The 27,903-nt window shown below is 38.5% G+C and overlaps 1 long non-coding RNA gene across 2 annotated transcripts in view; it reads left to right on the top strand.

Moving 5' to 3' along the window:
- The window catches only part of LOC147916890 (uncharacterized), a 53,904-nt gene extending 26,476 nt beyond the window's left edge, over nt 1-27,428 (top strand). Inside the window, exons 1-4 of one of the 2 annotated variants that reach the window (XR_015552578.1) lie at nt 12,539-12,605; nt 21,791-21,869; nt 22,993-23,101; nt 26,957-27,428. This is a non-coding gene — a long non-coding RNA (uncharacterized LOC147916890). Of the gene's footprint in view, nt 1-12,538; nt 12,606-21,790; nt 21,870-22,721; nt 23,102-26,956 lie in introns of those variants that run through there. The other variant, XR_015552579.1, reaches the window with a different exon arrangement.
- The last annotated feature ends 475 nt before the right edge of the window (nt 27,429-27,903 follow it).

The raw sequence follows: 27,903 nt of genomic DNA, 5'->3' as shown, positions 1-27,903 counted from the left end.
AGCAAGAGAAAGGGCTAAATTTGCTAAATTCATGACAGGAACTATATCGGAAGCTGTTTAGACACTGTTATATTTAGCCTGTCCCAAACCTGTGCAAGTTGGTTGTTACCATCTCCATTTCACAGATGCAGAAACTGAGGCTCAGAAAAGTGAACTGGTTAGCCCAGGATAACACAGCCAGTAAGTGGAGGTGTCAGATTCAAATTTTGGTCTGCAGGGCGGCACAGCCCCTGCTTATGTTCTCTGAGCCACAAGGCCTCTACTGCACCAGAGATACGCCCTCCTGGGAAAAGTCATCGTGTCTTCCCTGAGTAGGACTAGCTTCAAAAAGGCCTCCTCATGACCATCCAAGGTGTTACGGATACTTTTCCTTATAGTTTTTCCAGATCGTTTTCATAGCATCGACCATTATGAAATAAAAATTTAAGAAAACCAAGTGTGTGTTTAGTTGGCTTCTCTAGCTTTTGGTTTGCAGAGTGAACATGGGGTTTCTCTTCTAGTTAGACCTACTTTTATGACAAGTAAGACAAAGAAGCTCAAATAAAAGGGATTATTGCATGGTAGGAGAGTATTCAGGACAGTCTGAGAACAGCTCAACAATATGCCTCAGGAAGATCAAGAAGCAAATCCCTAGAAGGACAGTTCTGCTATGTGTTCCTCTCTTAATCTCACTTTCTCTGTCTTCTCTTGGTAGACCTTCTGCACATATGCTCTTAATGCTCTATTTCTCTCAGTCTTTTTCCTAGATTCTACTCCTTCATAACTGTGTGTCCATATAGACTGGTAATGGCAGCCTCAATCTCAAGGTCATAGGACTTTGAAACTCCACCATCTGAAATTTCATTCTGTGTCTTCTGGTTCAAATTTCCAACACTGAGGTCTAATTGCCTTTGCTCATCTTTCTAAGTCAAGGAATTGTCAGTTTATGCATAGTCCACCTTTATTCATCTGTCTATCCCTCATCCAGTGAAGGTGATGGGAGTGAGCCAAGGGAAGTTAAATGTTATTACTCTGCAGGAACTGTAGGTGGGAGGAACCCATTAGGTGCATGGGTAGCAGGCACCTAAAGTTCATCTCAAATACTTTCTAACCACTCTGGCCTCAAACTGTGCTTGTCTTCTGATAATCAACTTAGCAAGGCACGCTAATAGTCCCAAAGCATGGCCAAGGGCCCAGTGACCATAGTTCTTCTCCAAGGAAGAAGTAATTATGATAAAACGTGATGATAATTATGGTTATTAAATACTTTTGCTGTTATCATTAGCTATAATTGGTGATAATATTGATCTGAAATAGTTAAAAATCTTCATATATCCATGACTCCCAGGTAACCTCACCTTTTAAACAGCGCTACAGGACCTTTCTTAATTTATTTTTTTCCCCAAAAAATGATCTTAAGTGAAATTTCCCTAGGGACTTCCTGAAGGTCAGGACCTGCTCTGTAGGAAGTTGTCCTCCTCAATGAGTCAGGCCAAGAACAAGGCATTGTGACTGCATTAGATTGGACCCTGGATCAGCAAGGCAGAATCTGATCATAGCCTACTTCAGAAATCCAGTCCTTGCAGAGACAACAAACTCACTGATATCCAGCAGGAGAGGGCCCATCTTGTTTTCTTTAAGCAATAGCTCATTCATAATTGATAAGGTCCAAAAGCATCCCCATGACCCACTACCCTAATTTAATAAAATATCTTGTTAATTAAAACAGTGGTGTGTGAAACAGCTTTTGTTCTCAACTTTGTGTGGCAGAGTAAATAGGCGAGAAATTTGACTAATGAGGTGAATGCCCAAGCATTGCCTGTCCTTGTTTATCCAAGGCCTAGGGTCTCAGTCAAAGTAGCTGGTCATTGACATTCTAAACACTAGCAAATCAAAAAACACTCCCAGTGAAACCTCTGCAAAGAGGGAAGGAAGCAGCTTCTCACGTCTGCCCTCTGTGGACTTACTCTATGTGGATGGGCACGGAAAGGGAGGGGCAGAGTTTATCTATGTGTTGCTTGGAACTTACTTGAACAATCAGATGACAAGCCTGGGGAAAAGCAAAATGTTATTGCTTCAATGAGTATTTAGTCGAGAAATCCCTTACAGATAGGACAGGTGACCAGAGGTTTCTGGCTGCCAAGATTGGGTATCAAGAATATCTGGAGGTTACTTTAGCGTGGATGGAAAGTCCTCCACAATTGAACCCTGTAGCCTCATCTTTCACGTGATCAACCTGAGTCCTTTGCTCCAGCCACCCCATGTTCACTTTTGCCTCTTTGCTGACTCTCCTCACTCAGGAGCCTCATTCACTCCTCTTTCTCCATCTGACTCCTCCAGCCCTTAAAGACACTGTCAACTTCTTCTCTGACAGTGTCTCCACTTGCTCTAATTCATAAAGACCAATGACATTTTCCTCCTTTAAACCTATGGTATTTTTGATGGTTAAATCTTGTGGTAATTAAGGGTGCAAGCTGTAGATCCAGTTGACCAGGGACAGAAACCTGACTGTCATTTACTAGGAGAGAGACTTTGGGAAAGTTTCCTAATCTCTCTGTGCCTCAGTTTCCTCATATGAAGGAGAGATAACAATGGTACCTATCTCATATCATCATGGTGAGGATTGGAGAGCTCATATTATTTTCAGGGAAGTGCCTGACAAAGGTAATTTTACCTTTATGTAGGTATACTTTTTAGTAGATGGACTGTACTTCATTTTGGGGTAGTGATTGTAACTTATATGTCTTTGTATCTTCAGAAACCCTAGCAGTTGGAAGACACTAAAATAAATATGAATTGATTTGCTTATTCATTACCGAGTGATTGTGATGAATTGTGAGTTAGCTTTCCTTTCTTTAGCCAATCAACATTTTTGAGCACATAATGTATTTCAGGATTTGGGGAAATACAGCGGGTCATGGTCCTGCCCTCAGGAAACCACATAAATAGACCCATGAATGGATGATTGGAATGTAGAGAGAACAACGCTACGACATGGCTAACACAGGATCAATGGGAGGACAGAGAGGGGCAGGTGACATAAAGGAATCCCATAGCACACAAGCAGAGCATTTCTGACACGGGTGTTTTCCATCCAGTACTAAAGAATAGATGGATAGTGCAATTAGATGACTTGAGAAGCGCTCTAAGCTTTAAGGGAAAAAATTCATTTCAGAAGAAGACTGTATTGACAGTTTTCTTGAGATGCAAGAGAGGTTCAAGTTTACTGAATTCACTGTGGTATTGTTTTGCTTTGCAAATACTCATCAAAAAAGGCAAGGCGGAGAAGAAACTATCTTTATTTGTATAGTTGGGATTCCTATGTACCTCCACACCTGTACAAAAGTTTGAGTGTATATTCAGAACTGCTTTAGCTCAATCAAATAGTTTTGTTTGGTGCCAGTTCAGGCAAGAACCAGGCAGCAAGCCACTCATGACTTAATTGCTAGGTCATATTAAAAAACATCAATTTAATTGCAATTAGTGCTATAATAATTTATTTATAAAATGCTGATGTATGCATTTGTATTCGACTATCCATTTTCTTTCAGCCTGGTACTGTGTGTTCCCCATTAAATTATAAAGCGCAAGGTCATTAACCTGCAATTCCACTTGTGATCATCTTATTAAATAGCATCCTGTCCTTTCGCTGGTTGAGACAGAATTGTTAGATCATTTATCTGTAACTATTTAATTTCTCTGTGATCTTGCTAAAGCTCTTATTACTGCTAATTAAGCAGGTGTGACCTGTGCTGAAAGCAGCTGGCACTCCTTGAACATCTGGCCAGGATCCAAAATTGGGTCAGGTCTCTTTAGTGCCCTCATTTTCCTCTTATTTGCTTTTGGTCATTAGCGATTATGGCAGCTCAATGCATGTTTTCATGTTCAGGATCATTAGGGTTTTGGAGACTTTAAAGAGAGCGTTTGGCACGTGACCAAGTACACAGCGGATATACTGTGGAAGCAAAACACTCCCTCCACTTCTGAAGCCAAGGTAGCACTTACTGTTGAGCAGTCAAGCTGTTTAGCTCAGCTTTATGGATAAAGAGTCTAGGATTTGTAGAGTGGAGCTTCCAGGTAGGCTCTTTCTCATAGATAAAACCTATGTTTCATGAACACAGAGTACCTACCCTCCTGTTCCAGACCAGATCTCATGCATACTCGACTGGGTACATCTGAGCCAAAGAATGGACAGCCAATCTGACTTTACTTCGTAACTTTGGCAGAGTAAGTAAAGAATGAAAGAAAAAAAAAAAGAGCTACTATTTGTGTTGCTCCTATTGATGTGTTAGTTAATTTATTGAATGTGAAAGCTCTTACCTCATGCTCAAGTAAATTTCCCTATAATGCTCACAGAAAGGTATTACTATAAACCTAATTTTACAGATAAAGAAATTGGGGTCTAGAGAGAGAAATTTACTTGCCTAAGTTTGCACAGTTACTAGGTGGCTGAGATACCATTTAAAGTCAGGTCTGCAGAAACACTTTGTAACAAACCCTGATTCAGTTACCTGCGAGTACCACCACGTGCAGAGTAACTCTCCGTTTCCATGGGTCGAGGTGTCCTGTTGAGGATTAAGTGTGTTTGGTCTTTATCTTCCTCCTCTCTTTTGCTGACTCTCTACTGACTAAACTATCAGTTGCTAACATTTTTCACACTGAAGGAAAGAAAGATCAGCCGTAGAAAGTGTAAGGCAAATGTAGTCAAATTTCAAATAATAACCTTTGATCAATGAAGCAGCATGCACATATTTAAGACCCAAATATGAATGAATGAAGAAAGAAGGAAGGAAAGAAAGAAAAAGGAAGGAAATAATTTTTTTCAATAAAAATAGTATACATGTAAGGTGTACAACGTGATATTTCATATATATATACATAGTGAAATGATTACCACAATCAAGCTAATTCATATGTCCTTCTCATATACTTACCTTTTGTGTGTGTGTGGTGAGAGCACCTGAAATCTACTCTCAGCAAATTTCCAGTATTCAATATAGTTTTACTAACTATGGCCATCATGCTTACATCGGATTTCCAGATTTATTCATCCTACGTAACTGCAACTTTATATTCTTTGACCAATATCTCCCCATTTCCCCCAACTCCTCGCCCAGTAACCACTATTCTACTCGCTGCTTCTGTGTATTTGACTTTTTTGGATTCCACATATATGTGAAATCATGCAGTACACTTCTTTCTGTGTCTAGCTTGTGAAAGATATGTTTTTAATTAACTTCTTTTTCAAATGAATACCCTGTTTAACAGAGCTGTTTATACATACATACATATGGACGTATTATATTTGTACTTGTTTTCTTGTATCTCCTCTGCCTCCACTGTGACACCTTAAATGCATAAGGGCAAAGACTTTGGCTCTTTTGATCATTCCATAATCTTCTCTTATCTAGAACTGTGCTCAACACATAGTCAGGTGTTCTGTGTTGAAATAGTGAATTAACATTATGACTATTGCTAATTATGTGGAGCAGTATGTGAGTGAAATCCTCCACTGTTTTAATGTATAGAACTATTTTCCCACTTAATATACACGTTTATATTTTCCCTTTTGTCTCTCCTTTTGGTAATGTCTCTCTGTATGTTTTTTCACTTCCAGTTGTTATTGATTTAGTTTTCTGACTATGCCTGCCAAAAGTAGATACTTTCTGATTCTAATATCAAGGATGGAGTGAATTGGGGAAACAGATACCAAAACTTAAAAAACTGTTACATTAGTTTGAATATTAAATATAAGAAAGGGATTGAGGGTTTTGTCTATGAGTTAGCAAATCTGTTTTAATGAATCTATTTTGTATCATTTGGTTTGGGTACTCCTAAGACTAACTTGTGGTGTTAGTCTTGACGTGTTTTTGTTTTGTTCTCTCACTCCCACTCTTTTCCTGGATAGAACCAGCCAGGCCTTGAGTGCTTACCAACCCATGACAGTTCTCAAAGGGCACAGTGATAGAGCTCTTCTTCATAAATCTAAGGCCTTGCTGCTATTGTGATTATTGGTCTTTCCAAAAGCCTCTCCCCAGTGACGTGTCTATAAACTTTTCCCACTAATTTTGTACTGTGTCCTCCAGTGTGCATTAAACAAATGAATATTACAAGATATTTTTCATAAACTTCAGGCTATTGAGGGAAGCATAAAATCACTGGCTGATGGAAGTGAGTGTGTCCAGGACAGAAATGGAATATCTGACCCTGCAGAAGGTCTTATTGCAGCCATTACTCCTGCCTTAATGAACCTGGCCCTCAGTGGAAGAGTCTCATGGCAATAGATTAAATATTGAGGTGTATTTTCACAGGCTTAATATAGAACTTAAAGACCAATGAATGTAAAAGATCAGTTTCTCAACTCTACACACAATGAGTCTCTGGGTTATGCCCATAAATGCCAGCCAACAGTTTTCTTTTGTTTTAAATCCTATTGTAAGTTAAGCAGATCAATATTTGATGATTACTAAATAAAGTCCCAGACCTGAACCCAAAGCTAACCTGGGGTCAGGGAACTGTCAGTCTGGCCGGTTAGGGAGCAGACAGTCTAGTACTTTAGAGGCTTGATGTTTCTCAGGAATTTTCAAGTTATCCTTAAAGGTAGTATTATGGGAAAAGATTAGTGTGGAAATCAGGATGTCTTCATTGAAGCCCTGTCTCCAACCCTAGCTTAGTCATGTGATCAAGCACTTTCTTTCCCAGAGTCTCAGTCCTAGGACCGACCAGGACAGAATGAGGCAAGCGATGTGCCGTGGGCACAAAATTTAAGGAAGCCTTTAAATACACTAACTCTCATGATTGTGAAAGAGCAGTGTCAGGCCTGAGAAAGAGCGCCTCCTTAAATTTTGCACCTGGGGCACCTCACTTGCTTCACCCTAGTCCAGGCCCTGCTTGGTTCTCTTTCTTTGAAATGAACGATTTGGTCTCTGTCAGTGGTTCCAAAATGGGACACATAGAACAAGAGTTTTTTGACTGCTTCAGAAAATGAGGTTCTGTTGGTGGTGGTGGGTGGGGCGCGTTGAGTTTAGGAAACGTAGTACACTACATCCCCATCCTGGAGATTTACAATACCTCTCATAGTATTGGCTCTAATCTATAATACCCTACAGAATCTACTCCTGTTTAACTTGACGTAATACATTGTTTCTAGTCATTGATCATCAAAACTTGTTGCTCCTCCCTCTTTAATAACTGAAAAAATGTGTCATTTTAGAAAAACTATACACCATGAGCTCTACAGGCAATTTCTAAATTAATCATTGGAACAACCTATGAGGGGGGCGCAATTACTATCCACATTTTACAAAGGAGGAAACAGACTTAGAGATAAAGTAAAATCAATTGAAGAGACTTTCGTGCTTTACCAACTTGCTTGCATGTCATGTTGGAATTCACATTTATAGAGAATTTTTATTGTGTTCTTGATTTCTTTAAAAAATTAGAATAACAAATTTATTTTCAGATTATGAAAACATTTTTTGTATAAATGAAGTAGCAGCTTTGGTCTAAGATTGGCTTTTTCTTTTTTCTTTTTTTTTTTAATTTCCTGTCTTAACTAACTTGTGATGAGGCTTTTACTTACCTCTGAGCCCCCAGCATTCTGATCATTTTTTTTCAGCATTGATTGGCTCAACAGGCTTTCACAGACTCCTAGATGATGTGAATTTCAACTCCAGAGCAGTGTAGTTTGCTAAGGGATGCCTAGATTTGCCACTAAGATAATAGAAGGTAAGATGGTGGTATTGAATAGCACTGGGTATAGAGTTGGCTAACCAGCATAGGATGAAGGAAGTAGATGACAGAGTGAACAGCTGAAGACCTTTCTGTAAGGGAAACACCACTTCTGCACAGTGTCATGATCTACACTGAGTTCATTATTGAGCATCAGTGATATACCAGGGACTGTACCAGGTCCCAGGCATTCAATGGTAGAAATGATATATATGATCCATGTTCTCTTAATGACTATAATCTGATAGTCTCGTATTCTACACGTATGGCCAAGTAAAGCTAATGAATAAATTATGAGTTGAGAAAATCACTTCTAATTCTTGACTATTCAACACTTCTCTCCACTTTCCCTTGTGATTGGCAGAACACATCAAGTTAAGGGGCTGAGAGATGCTTCAGCTATAGCCCCAGTGAGTTATTGTATTTATATTTAGAAACTCAACCCCTTAGCAGCCCTTTCAGATCATGACCTGTGGATTCAAATACAATTTCTATTAGTCCATATTCAAGGCGGTTGAATACACACTTTGGCTTCAGTGACAGTGACAAATAAAATCCCCTCAGGACCTGAAATGACTGCTGAACTGCAGGACTTGGTGTTTGGGAGAAACTAGTGCAATTCAAGTTAACTACACTTGATACAGATCCCCTTTTTTATGGGTCCATCAGAGAATTTTGCTGACTTTCTCTTAGCAAGTGAGTAAATAATTGGCCCCAACACATGTCTGCTACTAGGCTATATTTAGAGGGCTGGGTCAGCTCAACATTTTGTCATATTCTGAATTCCTATTTTGGAATGAGATTGCAATCTTGATTTTATGCTCTGTCCTACCATTGGCATTCATATATGTAAGGGCATGTCTCACTGACTGGTGGGACAGCTTGCCAATTAGTTATCTATATATGGGACCAAGTTGCATCATGGAAGAGAACTCATTCTCAGGGACATGGAGATTTTCTTATAAAGCCTCATCATCCGGGGAGAGAGAGTTGATTACCAGCACAGCATGGAAGGTTTAGAGCATGCTCCTATTAGAGTCCTGATAATTTTTTCTCTTTCATCTCACTAGATTTTAGGAGCTTGAACAATATAAAACATGTATTACTCATCTTTAAATCCTTTCTGTCGACTATAGTACCTGGTCCATAGTAGGCACTCAATAAGTATTTTTGAAAAAATAAAAATTTCAGGATTAGGGTTAGGCTTAGGGAAAGGACTGGAATTAGAGTAGGTCTTTCTGTGTGCTAGGCAATGTGCTAAGCAGTTTATATTCATGAAATCTTTCAGTAGCTGTAATAACTCTTTGAAGTAGGTGGTGATATTATGTTTATTTTTCAGATGAAGAAATTAAGGCTCAGAAAAGCTAAGTACATTGGCTAAGTTCACATGGCTGATAATGAAGTGTCTAACCCCAGGATTATGTGGCACTAAATCTCACGTTGCCTCCTAAATATTCTTGTGCTGACTTCAAACTGAATTTCCAGCTGTCTTTAGGGCACAGTACAAAAGCAGACAATTTGCCAGACTCGACAATATTTCAAACATTGGTATAAAATAATTAACTCAAAATAATATGGCTATGAAATACCTTACATGCTGGATATTAGTATGCTTAGAATCTTAGAATCTGAATTGAAAGATGAGAACAGGTTATAAAGATCATCTAGTCAACTGCTATCTTTCTTCTATTAGATTCTAGGACATATCTAAGCATGTTGCTGCTGTTGATGTAATAGTACACCTCTCTGAGCAATGAGGAGTGAAAGAAACCCCCTTAGTATTACTATATTATTTCAGTGTCTGAATTCAAATGTGACTGAAGATCTACCTCTAGATTTCCTTTGAGTTCCTATTTTTGTTGGGCATTAAATTAATTTCCTTTTGTTATTTTTTTTGATTTGTTTGTTAAGCTACTTTGGGTTGGATTAATTCATTGTAAATAATGAGAGTTCTGATAAATACAGCATATAATCTACCTACCAGTTCTAAATCTATGGTTCTCCCAAGACCATCCAGTGAAATAGTCTTACGGCTGGGACTAGGAATGCATACTTTTCTATGTCCCAGTCTGGAATTGACACGAGTCTTTCTGAATTTGAATTCTGTAGATTGGAACTGGACTCTGGGCGACTTAATTTTTTTCCCCAGGTTTATTGAGGTATAATTGAAAAATAAAATTGTAAGATATTTAAAGTGTACATTACAATGATTTGATACATTGTGAAAGGATTCCTCCCATCTAGTTAATTAACACATCCATCACCTCATATATTGATATATATATATTTCAATATATATTCAATATTGAATTCAAATATATATATATATTGGTGAGAACATTTAAGTTTTACTTTCTTAGCTAATTTCAATTATACAATACAGTATTATATAGTATAACAATGTTACATAGTATAATCAACTATCGTTGCCATGTTATACATTAGATCCTCAGACCTTATTTATCTCATATCTGAAAGTTTGAACCCTTTTGCCAACCTTTCCCTATTTCCTATACCCAATTAAATTTTTACTTGTGTTCAGATCAAAGATCTTGAGTTTTCTCTACGTAATGACCACATCGATCCCTTACGTTAAGAGAGTAACTAGGGAAGACCTAAGGCATCTGTGGATTTTAATAACTGAATTTTGCTGCACCAGCAATTATACCAAGACTTAGCCTCTGTCTCATGAATTATTTGAACAGCTTCTTCATTGATAATGCCTAAGGATTCAGCATCCACTGGGCTTTCTTATTGAACATGTTAAGAAAAATATATTTTTTTCTGTTCTATTTATGTTTCTATTCAAGAGTTTTCTGACATTTATGTGTCTGTTCAAGAGTTTTATGACATTTGGATATATTTATTGATAATAAATATATTTTGGATCTCATTTATTTGTCCTCCAGATACTTCTCACAGTTTTTGGCCTAAGTCTATCTATTCTAGTGAATTACATTATATATTCTTATTGTAGAGCATAATAAGGCTGGTTTTAAATGAGAATATGAAGTCACTTGTAAACACTAAACGTTAAAACATTTTAAAGACCCTTTATTAGGTTTTGGAATGTTGCTGAGTTCAATTTTTTTTCTTTATCTCTCTTCAGCAGATGTGCTATGTTTTCATGGTTAATTACATTAGCTATGTTTCATGATTCAGTGAAATTTTAATAACATTGTAGATGCACAATCATTTATCACCCAAGCAGAGAGGCACCTCTTTCTTTCTCTAGTTTGCACTTTATCAATTTAATATAAAACCTAACCTGATAATCTTTCCACTTCAAATATCTTGGGATAAAAAGTTGAACTCAAATCATCTAAGCCCTCGATATGGGGATCATATTACCCACACTAAAAATAGAATATTCCAGGTGATAAATGATTTTTGTTTGCTGATTGGTAACTGTATTTATTAAAAAGTTTTATTAACTTCATGGAAATGAATGAATTTAATGTAAACTGTTAGCTATACCATAAATGTGAATATTTATTTAATTTGACTTAGATGTTTGCACATTTCCTTCTGGTCTTTTTTTTCCTAAATATTTAAGGTAAACATATTCAGCAAATACCATAGTTAAATGCACTAATTTAATATGCATGAAACAACTAGAGAAAATTTAAGATAATTATATTTCACATACATATGTTTTCTGAATTAAGTACCAAATGTGTGGCCCAAACACTAATTACATGGAGTCTTGAGCTGAGGACCAGTCGCAGGGTTCTTAACCTAAAGCTAGAGTAGGCTGCAGTGAAATTGTACACATATGTCTACAGTTATATGTACATATACTTTCTTCTGTTAAATGATCATGGTTTTCATATAATTCTCAAGAGTCTGTGACTCATACCAAGTTCTACTGACATCAGAGTTTCTCCATTAGTTAAAATCAAAGACAATGGATTTTATTTTTCCTAAATTTCATTCCACCACTCAGATTCTTATAATTCATTTTATGTGTACAAAATAACCATCCTTCCTTCTTTCTTTCCTTCCTTCCTTCAAAAATATAGTCAATCATCTCATTTTATATTAGAAAATACATTCCACTGAGGAATAGTAACTCTCCAAAAGTTGTGTGGTTTGTCTCTCCTTTGTTTGGGAGCTGGATGTTAGGATGTCTTAAAATTAGGTTTTACCAAAGGAATATTTTATATAAAGGTGTTGACATGGAGTAATGAGAGTAAAAATACACAGACAAAAGGTGAGGGTCATGGCTGCCGAATTGACGTGGGCAATGAATTCACTAAGCCAGAGAGAGAAGTGTGCCTTTTTAACCAAGTAAAGGACTAGAAAAATTATAGGGATCTAGGAAATGGAGGCAGAAATTGTAGCGTAATAGACATGATCAAAGTGTAGAGGGTCAAGGCAGAAAATGGCACAGGGCAATTGGTTGGAAGAGGTAGTATGGCATGCTGTCCCAGGACTCACACAAATCAACTGTGTTAAGTTGCGTGGGAGAGCCAGCTGCATTTAAAGGGCACAGCAACAAGCCCGAATCTACTGCTCTGCCATCCCTCTTCCATCCTGCTTCTCACACACAGGTTTCTCTCTCTGTAACAACAGATTCAAAAACTACTTAAGAACTGGAAGTTTCTGAGTGCACTGACATAAAGGAGGGAAATTGGAACTTTGGTGATGAGAGAGCTTTGGCCTATCGTACCAAATGGAGAGAAGAGATGAGATTGAAAATTCAAGTCAGGAGCACACATGGTGTTCACTGAGCAACAGCTTCAAGCCCAGCCCCTCCTTTGCACACAGTACAAAGGGGGGCATATGTCTGAGTGATCTAGTCTCTGCTTCCCTGTGAGTTACCTCCATCATGGAACTGCTCTTATGTGGCATTCAAGAGCTGCTCACTGCCTGGATAGATGAAATACTGAGAGGTAAGGTCTTTGACTGCTTTCTTGGGGAAATTCCCACCACCGAGGTTTAGATACATAGTCTGAGATCATTAAGTAAATGAAAAGAATAATGTGGGGAAAAGGGCATGGGATTTTGGAGGCCAAATGACACAAATTAAGTCAACTCAGTAATTTCATCACCAAGCAGTTTCCCCATATGACAAAAATGCAGATACATACACATTGGATTTGGTTCAGAATTTAATTAGGTTATGGATGTGGCATAACTTTGTAAAGCACTTTACAAATGTTAGCTTACTTATTTATTTAAAAGATAAATATATGTCCCTGGGACTTGCAAGTCCCAGGGACCATTTGGAGGTTAAGCATGCATACAGTAAACACATCAGTGCTCAAATGGGGCACAGTGGGAACCTCTCTCTCTGCTGCTTGTCCCTGCAGAGCAGCTGGAAGCAGCCAAGCATCCTGAACTAGCTCCCAGCATGATGCCCATCAGAACTTCTCCAAAGCTGACCCTTTCTCTGTAGGGAGATTTTCCAGTGATATGTTCCTATTGTAGTTTCCCTGGGCAGGAAGGATTGAAAGCAGGAGGAAGGAAAGGCTAAATCCAGGATGAGTCAACCGCTCGTGAGCCTGGTAGTGGAGCAAACATTTGACCTCCCACGCTCCTATTTTGAGTGGAGGAGACAATTTAGCTTCTTTGAGAAAAAAAAAAACTAGCTAATGTCAGAAATCTCAGAACCAATGGGAGTCCCTCTGTTCACATCTCTGAGCAGCATGATGTGGCGGGAAGAGATCTGGACTTGGAGGTATGAGGTTTGGTTTCCAGTCTGGCCCCTCCACTAACTCACTTTGGGATCCTCAGGAGTTCATTTGACTTCTCTGTTTTCCCATCTGTAAAAATGGGATATAAAAATCTGTCCTATTTTCCTCATGAAATTTATATGAACAGCTTTTAAAAGTTACAATATTATAGACAGGTAGGTATGACCCTCCCGCCCGCCCTTATATTGTTTATATTGTGAGGACAATTCAACTCTCTTTATTTATGAGACTCTGGATTACACCTACTTCTAACCCAAAAAAACAGCATTGCAGAAGACATGATTCCTGAAGTTGTGCTTTGGGTTGATGTGTAGGAGTTGAAAGAGTGTGCACTTTAGAAGTAGGTAGATTTGGGCTTAAATCTCTGCTCGTTCATTTACTTGCTAAGCAGTCTTGAATGATTTCCCTTAAACTGCCTAGGATTAAGCTGCTTCATCTGTGAAATGGTCATAAGGATGCCAGAATTGGTATCACAGAATTGCTGCAAGGTGGAGAATGTATGAGAGACCTCTATACAATATCTGGCCAATGGTAGATTCTCAGTGGTTATTAACTCCATTCCACCCACTCTGTACAATATTAAAATGGAACTTGTTAGTTGTGAGAATGTAAAGCTCTTTATCAGGCATCTGGCTGTTTCTGCTGTTCTTTGGGTTTTTGAACTGAACAAAGTGCATAAAAGTGATTTTACTTGGACATTTTAAGAAACAGTTAAGAAAATAAAAAAAAATAAAGACACATTAAAGAACACATTCATGTGTTCAAGTGAGAGAGGAAAAATTTCCTTGTGAGGATTTGCTTCTTCTTAGATTTAGGAACATTTTAAAATAAAATGAATAGAGTAACAAGTATATCTGCAATAGGAAATGTAAAAGGAAGATTAGTAACAGAGATACATTTTCTTTTTTGTGTAATGTGACCCTCAACATGTCATGTATTTATATTACGCCTCAGTTTTCTTCTTCACAAAATGCTGCAGTTCAGTACAAGGCTCTTTCCAGAACTGACATTTTTTAGTTGTATGTTGCACTGACCATCTTTGCCTTGGATTAATACATCCCTGAAAGAGGAAGCTTGGAGTGATCACTGGGAGCAGGCAGAAGGGGAAGTTCATGTGACAACATGAATGAATGACCATATATCTAGCCTCACCCCTGTCTCTCTGAAATGCAGCCTTGCTAATGGCCCCCTCTTCAGGACTCTGCTCAATGAACTGCAGCAGCTCATTGCACTGCAGGTCAACTAATCACCTTCCCACAGGCCTGTGTCTCTTTCAGGGAGGGGCTTGTTTTATGTCTTTCTCTTGGTTGGAGTTAATACAGTTGAAACTCATCATAATCTCAGTGCTGGTCAAGAGAAAAAAAGACACTTTGCATCATCAAGAGCGGGAGGGTGAATTTAACTTGATGCATAATTGGTCTTATAAGGCACAGGCTCTAGTATGGGTGTAGCTAATAGAGATTTCTTTTTTATAAAGGTGTTTCAGTGTGCTGTGGCAACCAATGTGGAGGTAGAATGTGGGTCGCTTTTTACCTGGACCTAACAACTAGGGTGTGGGAGACTCTTCCACAGCTCAAGGGAAAAATGCCAGAGTTGTGACAGTTTTCTTGAAAGCAGAGTGGTTTTAGTTCCCAGACATCAGTGTGGGTGCTTTCTCTCTGTTCCTTCCTTTTATCTGGGTCAGTGGTTCTTTCACTCCAGGGTACATGTATTACTGTGCACTGCTGTGTATTTCCAACTGCATACATTATACATTATGGGACACTCAAGAGACTTTCCAGGATAATTTTGACAGCATGCAATTTTTATGTTACGGGCTGAGTATAGAACCTGACCCTAGTAGAAGAAGCAATTCCATTTCATTGTTTTTTGTCTTAAAGATTGACAATTCTTAAAATTTTTGATGATAATAAGTTAACCATGCTTGGCTTGGATGTGGGCTCTCATACGCTTTGGCTCAGAGTCCCAGCAAAACATTTCCATAAAGAAATTAATCCGTATCTATCAACTTTAAAAATGTGCAAATTGTTTGACTTAATAATTCCACTTCTAGCAATTGTTCTTGAAGCCATATTTACACATGTGCACAAAGATGTATAGAAAGATGTTTATTGCAGTGTTGATCATATTAGTGAAACAAAGCCATTAATGGACATTCTTCCTTAGAGATCATCCTATTGTACTTTCAATAAAAGAGTGATGCCTTATCTTGATCTACGAGACACTGAATGATTGGGCTTTTGGTTACATCTCCATCCTTTCCTTGTTTCCTTTACCTACTTGTCATCTAGACAACAACCACTGGGCTTTTTCTAGCAACACCACCAAAATGGAGTGGATAATAGATTATAATACATCTAGACAAATAAGTTTTTAGCCAATTAACAAAATTGAAGCAAATGTACCTGTAAAGATGAAAAGATCTCCAAGATAATGTCATACTATAAAGAGGGATCTAGAGGTGTGTGTGTGTGTGTGTGTGTGCGTGTGTGTGTGTATGTGCATGCACGCACGCATGCAGCCTTTGCTCATCCAGAATTCTATAGCATAGTTGTGAGCCTGCTCCTTCAGCTGAGCTAAGAGGAAAGCCTGAATAAACTATTGAAGCTACCACTCCCCTGACTTACTCCCTTCCTTTCTTTCTTCACAGAAGTTTAAAAAAACATATCCAGATTACCTCTCATTCTGGTCCTGGAGAATGCCCTCATAAGTCTGCTCTAAACTTTATTATTTTTTATAATAGCAAGTATTTATCAAAAGTGAATTTGTGAAAGGCCTTGTACACAATTTACATGCATTCCATTCATGCCTTGCTCTCAGTAGATCCATAAGGTAAGCAGTCAATATCCTTGTTTATGGTAAGGACCAGCAAGGTTAAATAACTTATCCCTGGTCACACAGCTAGTAAATGCTAAAGTCAGCATTTAGACTGAAATCTATCTGATGCCAGGGTCCATGATTACAACCACTAAACTGGCTGACAATAGTGGGTAGACAGTAAAATTTGTAAACTTAGAGCTGACTGACCACACCTTTTCCCCAAATCCCACACTAGGTAAGGCACTTGAGAGAAAAAGGGACAGTTGGCTACATTGTTCTTAAAGATGCAGAGAGCTACTGCCCTGCTGTTCCATGCCAGGGATGACCAGAGACTCCTTGAACATCACAAGATGTAGCTCAAAGGCATAGAAATATGTCACTACTCTCCTTAGAGCAGAGGTGACTTGACCTCCTGACACTCCAGTCCAGTCCCTTCAGAATCACAAGGCCAGAAAAGCAACACAATGCAACTCACCTTTTATGTCTACATTAGTTGCCAGGCACCTGAGCTCACAGGGAAGACACATAGTGCAGCTTTATTATTTCCCTTTGTTCCAGAACTGTGGTGTCAGGATTAATAGCTACAGAGACAGACCTATCCATGATTAATGGCCTCGAGTCAGAAGGAGCATCTCTTAAACTTGCACAGGTTGTTTATTTTCTTACTTTAAGGACCCTAATTGCAATCCTCACCTTTTGGTTCCAGATTTGGGCCATTTTTTTTATGGCAACATGGATCAGCGTTGTCTTTTTGGCTGTGATTTTGCAAACAATAGTGTTAAATGGAGACAAAACTCTGAAAAGGAGGAGTCAGGAAGCCTCAGAAGCCTATGGGAAATATCTGGGCTGGACCTCCTGATCCCTTGTCTTGATCAGATCACCAAGGAGTTATGGTCCCTCTGGACTTCCCATTCCACATCTGTAGTAGCTTTTGTTATCACGCTCTCTGGTTTGCTAGGGACATTCTTAGTTTATTCCCACTTTCACTTGTTTCTGGATTGCAAACTTTATTTCATGGGTACCCTAACAATGGGGAGAATGCTAGTGTCTACTCTTCAGAGTTTTGGTGAAGATTAAATGAACTGCCCCAGGAAGGGGTGTGACCTTGAATGAGGGGCTCTATGCAGCTGAGGACATGCACTTATCTTTGGGATATAAAGGAAAATAACTTACTTAAACTAATTTGCCTAAACAGGGTAGGGGCTAGGGTGGGGATTATTTTAAGGATAGAGTGCTATTGAAGATCTCATGGATGTGGAATCTAGAAGCTAGAAAACTATAAGGAGATAAAAATAGTGTCTCCTGCCTTTCTGTTTGTCTCTGATCTTTCTTTGAGTATCTTAATTCTATCTCTTTTTTCCAGTCTCTATCTTTCTCTGAGTATTGGCCCTGAGCTAACATCTGTTGCCAATCTTCCTCTTTTTGCTTGAGGAAGATTGTCCCTGAGGTAACATAACATATATAAATTCATAAATTCAGTTCTTTCAAACAACATTGCAATGACCAAATCTACTTCATGGGTAATTCTTACTCTAAGACAGTGTCTCAAGCACTAGAGGAAAGGCCTAACAATGCTTTCTACGTAAAAAGACACCATCATGCCTCTGTCAGATGATGCCCCTTTGATTTTTTTTGTCATTGTTATTTATTTATATGTATAAACATACATATACATATTTTTCCTAGTAGTTGGGATGGTTTTCTTTGTGTGACCCATACTTTGTGTCCTGACCTTCTCTGTGACTTAAAGGGGCTTTGGATGGGGTTGAAATAGAAGGACTAATTGTGGAAAAAGCAAATTTGTATTCCACACAGGGATCACATCTATAACTCTGGCCTTATGAGCATTGCCTTCCCAGCAAATGAACTAATGGAAACAATAAACACATACACAAAAATGGACATACACACAGGCAAGCCATTTCAGGCTCTGTCACAGAATCTCCAAATGGCTTCAGCAACTTGACCCTTTTGAGTCTGGTCGTGCCAATGGCTGATCCTGGTTATGAATATTTTCCAACAGCAGGTTGGGACAAATGGACGCTTTGTGTTTGAAAGTGAATATCTTCTGGTTGTGTCATCTGTGTGAGGGAAAGCTAAAGCCTCCTTTGGGCTGGTGGGCTGGTCAATGGATCCATGGCAATAGTGGAGTGTGGGTCATATTCACTCTTTGTTCTTGCCCCTGGCCGAGCCTTCCAACCAAAGGGCAGCCAGCTGCCGGTTCTGAGACCTTGCCTTCCAAGCTGCTCAATAATCTGGTATCTGATTCTGCATTCTCACATTGCTAAGAAATAAAGAAGCTCATCTTTCATTTGCTCCTGCCCTCATCTGGTTCATAACAGCCATCTAGGAGCTATCTGGCCTTCTCTCTTTAGAACATCATTAAGATCTAATGGATGTTTTGCCTAAAGTAGAAGGCTAGGAGAGGAATTAGCCATTGAGTTAAGGCTTAACCATTAAGTAAAGGTAAATAACAGCGTTGAAGGCTCAGCTCTATAGGAATAATGCCTGGCTGTCGAGGATAGTGCAGGGGAGCGAAAAGAAAATGGACTTGGGGGCTTCCAAGGCAAAATCTGGACCAAATACATCTCTTTCAATTACTAATTGTGTGGACTTGGGGAAGTTAATTACACTCCTTCAGCTTCAGTTTATTTATCTGCAAATGGGAATGAAATATTTTTGAGATTGACTGTCTATACCTTTGTGGACACAGAACTGAACCTCGGCCACAGCTGGAAAGCACTGGTGATTGCAAACAAGGAACTAAGCCTTCAGCGCTTGGCTTCAGTTTCTTTAAAGAACCTCTGTACTTCTACTGGTATCCACTCAATCATTAAAAAAGTGTACATTTCCAGCATAAGGTCATGAACTTTCCTATTGCCTTTTAGAAAACCTCATTCATAGAAAAAAATAAGTAGTCTAGGGGAATGAGAGGGCTAATTATCCATCTTAAAGACATTAAAGTAAATTGGTTAACAATTTTTTTTTAATTATCACATGTTACTCAGGGAAGACTTTTATTATCTAGAACTATATAGTTTAAAATAATTTCAGAAGGAATAATTATTGTTCCAACTTCATGTTATAATTTATACCTTATTAAGACCCATCATATCCTTTGACTCCTTAAAATAAGTGTTATTAATTCCACATTCCAGATGAAACAAAAAAATGTCAGTTCAGAGAATTTATGACTTACCCACCATCAAGCTGTCATTTGGACCTTGTTCAGTTGGTTCCAAACTCCATGTTCCTTCCATTGTTGCTGGTTTGTGTCTCATTAATAATACTAGTTTTCATGATGTAATAGCAATAAAAATGATAATAATGATATGCCTTAAAGAATTTTATATTTGAAATTTCTGTCCTGATTTCTGCAGAAAATTCCCTCCTTTACCTCTAAAATAAAGGGGTAGATAAAGACTATGTCTGATTTCGTGATATAGACCTTTGCTTACATTCCCCATCATGCTGTCCCCCTTTACCCCATGAAATATTTTTCAGTACTGTGTTATTGACATTAAATAAAGTTACAAAAGGAAGTGTTCAAACATAAGAATTCTAATTGGATTCAAGCATAATACAGTAACCACATTTTACCCTTATTATTAGAGGAGTTAATTGAACCTGAACTGCCACCAGCTAAAAATTTTGTTTTATGTGGGGCCGGCCTCGTGGCTTAGCGGTTAAGTGCTGGCGCTCCGCTACTGGCGGCCCGGGTTCGGATCCCGGGTGCGCACTGACGCGCCGCTTCTCATGCCATGCTGAGGCCACGTCCCACATACAGCAACTAGAAGGATGTGCAACTATGACATACAACTATCTACTGGGGCTTTGGGGAAAAAAAGGAGGAGGATTGGCAATAGATGTTAGCTCAGAGCCGGTCTTCCTCAGCAAAAAGAGGAGGATTAGCAAGGATGTTAGCTCAGGGCTAAACTTCCTCACCAAAAAAAAAATTTTGTTTTATGTAAATGGTGAATATAATTCCCTTCACATATAATCTTCTACAGTAGCAATGCAGAAATGGAGCAAGAAGAAGGGATTCTGGGGTGAAACTTCAAAAGATGATTTTGTTTCAATTATCTGTTCCTTTCTACATAGAGAAAAAAGCACTACTATGTTTTTAAATGAAAATATGTGTGTATATGAACTTCCTTTCCAATTGAAGGAGGTAAATAAATTTTTTAAAAAGACAAATTTGGCAGGATTGTCAAGCCCAGCCAAAAACTATAAGAATGGGCTTCCCCAATTCCTACTGGAACCTCAAAGGGTCTCCACGACATAGGACATGTCTCTCTGAACTACAGGAATTAATCCAGAAATTTGCTTTTGCCCTTGAATTTTTACTTTATTGGCATGTTATACCAATCAGCTCTCTTTTTCAACAGCAATATTGAGGTATAATCTACATGCCATAAAATGCATCCATTTTACATGTAACGTTCTGAGTTTTAGGAAATTTAAACAGTTGTGCAACCATTATCATAATCCTGTTTTAGATAGTTTCCATTACACTCACAAAGTTCTAATTCTCTTTTTAAAAAGGGAAATAGCTCTTTGTTATTCAGATCCCACTGACTTAGAATTACTGGTATTTCAGAAAAATAGGTACCTTGTATGTATATGAAAGATGATTTTAGGCAACTATACAACATCTTTAAGCCTCACTATTCACTTGTGGAAGTGGTTGATAACCTCTGCTTTACTTCACTCATAAAATTTAAATGATAACGTGCTTTTTCCACTTTGAATGAAAGGTGGAAATCTCACTTCCATTTGGATCCCTTTACTCTCCCCACCTTTTAAGTATAATTATCTAAGTATTCCCTATACCTACATTGAGCAACATGTCATGTGGTGTTATAATTTTTGTTTCAACAATCAAATATTATTTAAGAAGCTCCTGAGAAGTAGATTAGGATATTATATTTACCCCTACTTTTGCCCTTTCTGTTGTTCTTTCTTTTCTGAAATTCCATGCCTTCTTCTGTTATTTCTTTTCTGTTTAGAGAACTTACTTTAGCCGTTCATTAAAGGTGGTTATGCTAGCAAAAAATTCTCTTAGTTTTCCTTTGTCTGAGAATGTCTTGAGGACCTCTTCATTTCTGAAGGATATTTTTGCCAGATATAGAAATCATGGTTGATAACTCTTTTCTTTCAGCACTTAAAAAATGTTGTTCCACTTCCTTCTGGCCTGTGTCTTTTCAGATGAGAAATCTGAATCATTCTAATTGGTATTTCCCTATAAGTAAGGAGTCAGATTTCTCTGGCTGCTTTTAAGAATTTTTCTATGTCTTTAGTTTTCAGAAGTTTAATTATTATCTTTGAGTTTATTCTATTTGAAGTTCACTCATCTTCTTGAATCTGTAGGTTTATGTCTTTCACTACATTTGGGAAGTTTTCAGCCATTTTTTCTTTTAATACATTTTCTGTCTTATTCTTTCTCTCTCTCCTCACTCCTGGGACTCTGATGTTATGAATGTTAGCTCATTTGTTACTATAACACAGCTCCCTTATACTCTGTTAATTCTTTTATGGTCTATTTTCTCTCTGTTTTTCAGATTTGGTGACCTGTATTGTTGTCTTCAAGTTCACTGATTCTAATATCTATCATTTCCACTTTACTATTGAGCCTATCTGGTAAGTTCTGTGTTTTTTTGTTTTGTTTTAATTTTATTGCATTTTTCAGTTCTAGAATTTTCATTGGTTCTTTCTTTATTTATTTATTTATTTTGAGGAACATTAGCCCTGAGCTAATATCTGTTGCCAATCCTCCTCTTTTTTGCTGAGGAAGATTGGCCCTGGGCTAACATTCCTGTCCATCTTCCTCTACTTTATATGGGACGCTGCCACAGCATGGCTTGATAAGCGATGCATAGGTCTGCGCCCGGGATACAAACCTGCAAACCCCGGGCTGCCAAAGCAGAGTATGTGAGCTTTACTGCTACACCACTGGGCCGGCCCCTCATTGGTTCTTTTTTATAGCATATTTCTCGGCTTAAGTTTTCTATTTATTCGTTAGTTTCAAGTTAATTAGTAATTATGCATTGAAGCATTTTTATGATGGCTTCTCTAAAATCCTTGTCAGATAATTTCAATAACTGATTCATTTCAATGTTGGCATCTGTTAATGATATTTTCTCATTCAAGTTGTGATCTTCCTGAGTTTTGGCATGATGACTGATTTTTTATTGCATCAAGTACAGTTTGGATATTATATTATAAGATTCTGAATCCTGCATTCCCCCTACTGAGGTGTAACGTGAGGGCAGGTGGACACGCGTGTTCGGCTTTCTGCGGCTCCCTCCCAACACTGGTAAAAGTGTATTGCTGCCTCATTGCAAATGGATCAGGTGGAAGTTTAGCTCCCACCTCTGTTCACTAACACCTTCCTGGAAAAAGTGGGGCATCAATTTCAGCTCCCTGCTGTGACCAGCCTACACCAGGGAAGAGGAAAACAGAGAGCTGACTCACATCACTTTATTGCTACAGGTTGAGGGCTGAAGCTCAGCTCCACCCAGGGCCTCATTGACACTTGGCAAGGGGAGAGAGGAGGCAGAGTTCCAACTAAGCCCATTTCCAGCTTCTTGTTAAATCTGAGTGGGAGTGAAGGCTCAGCTTACTGCTGGCTTCTGTTAGTACCACGCTGGCAGGAGAATTAGAGTACCTCCTGCTTCCACTGTGCAAGAGATGGAGATCAGCTCCCCATTCTGCCCTACTGACACTACTTGGATGTGGGATTTGAAACACCACCCTCTTTCAGTGAGCAGAGGATTGAAGACCAGCTTTCCATTCAGTTTCACTGGTGTGCAGAGGAATTGGAGCTCCACTGCCTGCTTCCACAGGATGCTTCCCTGGAGGTGGGGTAGAAGGTCAGTTTCCATTCAGCTCCTCTGAAAGGGTGGGAGTGGTATGTTTGTATGGTTTTTCTGTTGGTATTTGGCTGGAGTAGGTTGGGTATTGTTAATTTTTCTTAGGCCACCCATTTCTTGGTCGTTTGACTAGAGGCGACAGGCTCTTCTTGGAGGATTTTTTTTTTTAATGTTTCTATGCCTGTCAGCAGTTCTGGGTTGGAGGCTTCTGCAGTGTCCTGTCCAGGATATATGGGAGGCGATAAGAAAACCCAGGAAACTCATTCCCATGTTGTTTCTCAAGTCTTCAGTTCTCTAGGCAGTTCAGCTTCTTTTCACCTTATAGGGTCTTCCTGTGCTGGGTCATTGTGTTATGTCCAGGTTGGGCTAAAAGAAGAAGGCCACTCCATTTGGCCAGAACCAGAAGTCCTCTGATAAGTGTGCTTTTAAATTGTAAAGTCCAACACACATGTAAGAATGTATTGTCAGAATAAATCCAAGAAACAATGATTTAGACAAGTATATAGGGGATAAATTATATTACTTCATAGAATAAGCTCTTTCAGTCTCTCTGGGAGCATTATTTTCATCCTAAAAATAAATACGATAATGACAAATTTTCAGAATTAGTTCATTAAAACAGGTTCTGGCAGCACTGTACCAGAATGACTTTTACAGCATTTTATTATACAGATTGTGGTTATTGTGCCTTTTAATGTATTTTATAATTCTTACTTTTCAGCAATTCAAAATGTTCACCACTTCACTTAATGAACTAGCATGCTGGTCATTTTCAATGCCTGAATTGACAAAGATGAATATCTGTGTTGAAGCCAACTTTTCCTTTGTCTTGTTAAAAAAACAAATATCTCCCTAAAGCATCTAAATTTCTTGTCTTAGAAGATATCCTCTAATTAGAGAAGAGGAGGGATAGACTAATTTTGTTCTTAATCTAAGTTTCAACACAGTATAGTGTTCTATAGCAACAAAGCACTGTCCTTTGTGTTACAAATACTGCCTTTTTAGTCTTCCAGCTTGATACAATTTCTTAGCGTATTTTCAGTGCCTAGAAGTCTAGTTACATCTCATAAAAGTCAGTATCCCTGTTGTTCATTGCCTGCTGTGCTTGCTCGATGTGCCTTGTATAAGTGATGCTAAGCCTCATCTTACCAAGTTCTCTTTCCAAATACGTGTTTACCAAGAATGCATCCAGCATTGTGCCACAAGATCTAACGGATGGACAAAAGTAGTTGTTCATTGAAAATCTATTGATAATGATTATTATAAAAGTTTATAATTATTATAAATGATGGAAGAAGTTTGCAATTGAGTAAGGAAGATGAACTGAATGCACAAAACTCTTAAAGATGTCATAAAATCACAGCCAGACCCACGAGAAGCTCTAGAGCTTCTAGATTGGACCACTCTATTGGTCCAATCTTGAGGCAAGGAGGCTGGACTTTTGTACCTCCAAGTCAGCCACTATTTGTCTGTGGCCCACCTAGTGTTTTGGTGATAGAGGGTAATGTTGTAGGCAAGGCAGCTTCTGTTTGACTGAGAAGAATTCTCAGGGGTAGGGGGCTGTTGTGAGGTGTTAGCAAACAACACTCATGAGAGTTGTGAGCTGGGTGCTCCTGTACATGTGTTATGGGTTACATTGTGTTCCCGACTCCCCGCAATTCATATAAGTCCTAAATCCCAGCACCTCAAAATGTGACTTTATTTGGAGATAGGGTCATTACAGAGCTCATCAAGTTAAAGTGAGGTCATTAGGATGGGCTATAATCCAATATGACTGATTTACTTATAAAAAGGAGAAATTAGAACACAGAGAGTGGCGTGCATAAAGAGAAGACAATGTGAAGAGACACAGGGAGAAGACAGCCATCTACGAGCTGAGGAGAGAGGCCTGAAACAGATCCTTCTCAAGTGTCATCAGAAGGAACCGACCCAGCTGATATCTTGATTTTGGATTTGGAGCTTCTAGAACCGTGAGGAAACACATTTCTATTTTTAAGGCACCTAATTTGTGGTGTTTTTTTTACAGCAGCTCTAGAAAAATCTTACATTCAAATTTAGCTAATGAGTCTGTTTCCTGAACATTTGGAAAATAGAATCAGGAAAGAACTTGAAATTTGCCTCTATCTGGGAAGAAGCTATACACTGTAAAACTGGAGAGTACTTGTCAGTCTTAAGTTTTGGACATGTAGAGAAAGCTAGTCTTTGATAGGAGAGAAAAATGAAGCTAATATCCAGAGAGAAGCAGACACGAGAGAGAGAAGGAACATGCTCTAATGGCTCTGTTTTATCTGAGGTTCTGTTTTAGGCTTCTTTGTATTTATTTATCAAATTACTCTTTCTGTTTAATATATCTTCCCTCACCCACAAGCATGGGCATGTGCATGCACACACACACACACACACACACACACACATACAACCAAAGAGTATTAAAGAGTATTAATTTAAAATTCAGGAATTTAACAATTGACTTCAGGGTTGAATCCATTGATCCAGATCCTGAACTAGCTCCTACATTATCTTGGTTCCAGTTTTTAAAGTGGCACCCTCTCTGGCCAGATTTTGTCCTGTAGCACAGCACTCAGCGCATGGAGCGTGGACTGGATTTTAACTTCAAACACCCCCCCTTAGCTAGTTTCCCTTGTACAGTAATCGATACAAACCATCATTACAGAGAAATTGGGTGAGTCTGAGCCTTGGTGCTAAATTCCATTTTTGTCTAATGCTTCCCTTCTATTTGTCAAACACCAAATCCTTGTTTTTAATCACTCAAAGCATCATGTGATACCAGCCAAGATGTTAGATCACTACCATCAAGCTTATGAATCCTTAGTGTGTTATTAATGGATGTGTTATTACCTCTTCTACCCATGACCTCTCTAATAACGCATACATGGAGAGAGGGTGAACGATATTGAGAGAGCGTGCTAGGAGGAGCAAGTGGCTTGTTTGCCTTGGTCTAGTGGTTTTTATCTTCCGAGAAGAAAAAGATAAGTTAGTTCCCATATTATCGTTTTTTTACTATAATATTAAATTCGGACACCGTGCAATGTTTCCTGGGAAATTGGAAATTGGTTTGTATAATTTTTTTTCTGGAATTAAATAAAGTCATAATGAAAACATATTGCTATCCACAGGAAAAATTATGCCTGGAAAAGGCTGGTCTAGCTCCCAGATCTACATATGTACTGTTCTCCAACACAGGATACCCATCCCAACCCCAGATGAAGGGTTAGGTGGCAAGAGACAAGGTAATTGTAACTCTCAGCCACAGAGACAGAATATTACCCCAAATAGATGATTTTCTCTGAGGTTTGGGAAGATGCCAGGTACATGAAGAGAATCTTCAACATAAATAATTGCCTAATTTGTAAACAATTTTATGAGAGGAAAAATCTAATTTAGAAAGTCAGCTTTGGAAAGGAGAAATGCAACTTATTTAAGAGAGATATACTTAGTAGGTAAGACACATAAAGTGGAGGGAATGAGATTAAGTAGAACATCATATTTCTACAGACTCATATTTTTCCAGTTCTATTTCTAAAATTTAAAGATCCACAAGGCAGGGAGTTTGGGCTGTGACGTACCTAGATGGGGTCTTGTATACACTTGTCCTGGGCTTTAGAGCAGGTGATGCAGCCTCACGCTTTATGGGTTGTACAGGAATGACATGGGATCCTGAAGATGGACCAAAAAAGCTCCAATGTGTATTTTAATATTTATCTATTCTAATGATCAGTCTGCTTTGGAAATCCTCCCTGTGCTCCCTGAAGATGAACTACTTTTAAAAGAACTACTGTAAACATTCAACTGCTTTGTCTTCTGTACTGTCATTTTCCTGGGATTTCATTTCAGGTGGAGTCTCAGAGGACGGCAGTAAAGATTTCAAGTTACCCCTGACTAAATTTATGTTGATGTCATCACTACCTGCAGCACGGAAACTAGGGCAAGTAGTACAGTTAGTATTTCCCTCAGTGAATTATCCCTCTGATAACCTTTCATAATATTCAACTCATGTTGTGTTAGTGGGTGATGGATCCAGTTCTCCCGTGGTAGAGAAGTAAATTCACACAGCATGCTTTGTATCCATGGTCTGATTAAATGTCCATAGCAATGGCAGAAATAAACTCCTTCATTAAAAAGTTTGTAAGAACTTTTAAGCCTTCTTGAAGTCTTGGTATTTTTTACACTGCATGAGATCATCATCACAAACTTCATCATTACCTTCTCATGAACACCTTAAAAATAACAAAAATAAAAATATGTATCTCATGCAAACCAGGCGCTGAGCTGAGCACTTAAATGTGTTATTTCACTTAATTCTCTCTCTGTCTCTCTCACAGACACTCACACTCACACACACACATCTATGAAGTAGGTACTATTATTATCTCTGTTTTACAGATGAAACCTAGGTAGACTAAGTAACTTGCCCAAGGCAACTCAGCTAATAGTGCCAGAGTCAGGATTGTCAGGATCATCTGTTTTTTGGTTTTTTGTTTTTTTAAATAAGCCTGAGGGCTTAACTACATGCCACACCACCTTGCATCTGAAAGCATATCTGCAATCTTTAAAGCAGAGATCTCTGAACCTTTTCCAGACATCAATTAACTTCCTCTTTGCCCTTGAGTGATAACTTGTATTACCCTATAAAGGGTAGGATGACCTCTTAATACGTAAACCCTTTTTGTTTCTTTTTTGCAAAAGATTGTCAGTACAGGGGAAATGAAAGCATTATCATGGCACTTATTACGTGCTAGGATTTTACATAGCGTATTTTAGTCTCAAAGCAATCCTGAAAA

This window comes from Ceratotherium simum, chromosome 6 (assembly GCF_057802395.1).
Source record: "Ceratotherium simum simum isolate JZ-2026a chromosome 6, ASM5780239v1, whole genome shotgun sequence".
Classification (NCBI taxonomy): domain Eukaryota; kingdom Metazoa; phylum Chordata; class Mammalia; order Perissodactyla; family Rhinocerotidae; genus Ceratotherium; species Ceratotherium simum.
The sequence above is the reverse complement of the archived record's forward strand: the minus strand, read 5'-3'. Positions and strand labels throughout refer to the sequence as shown.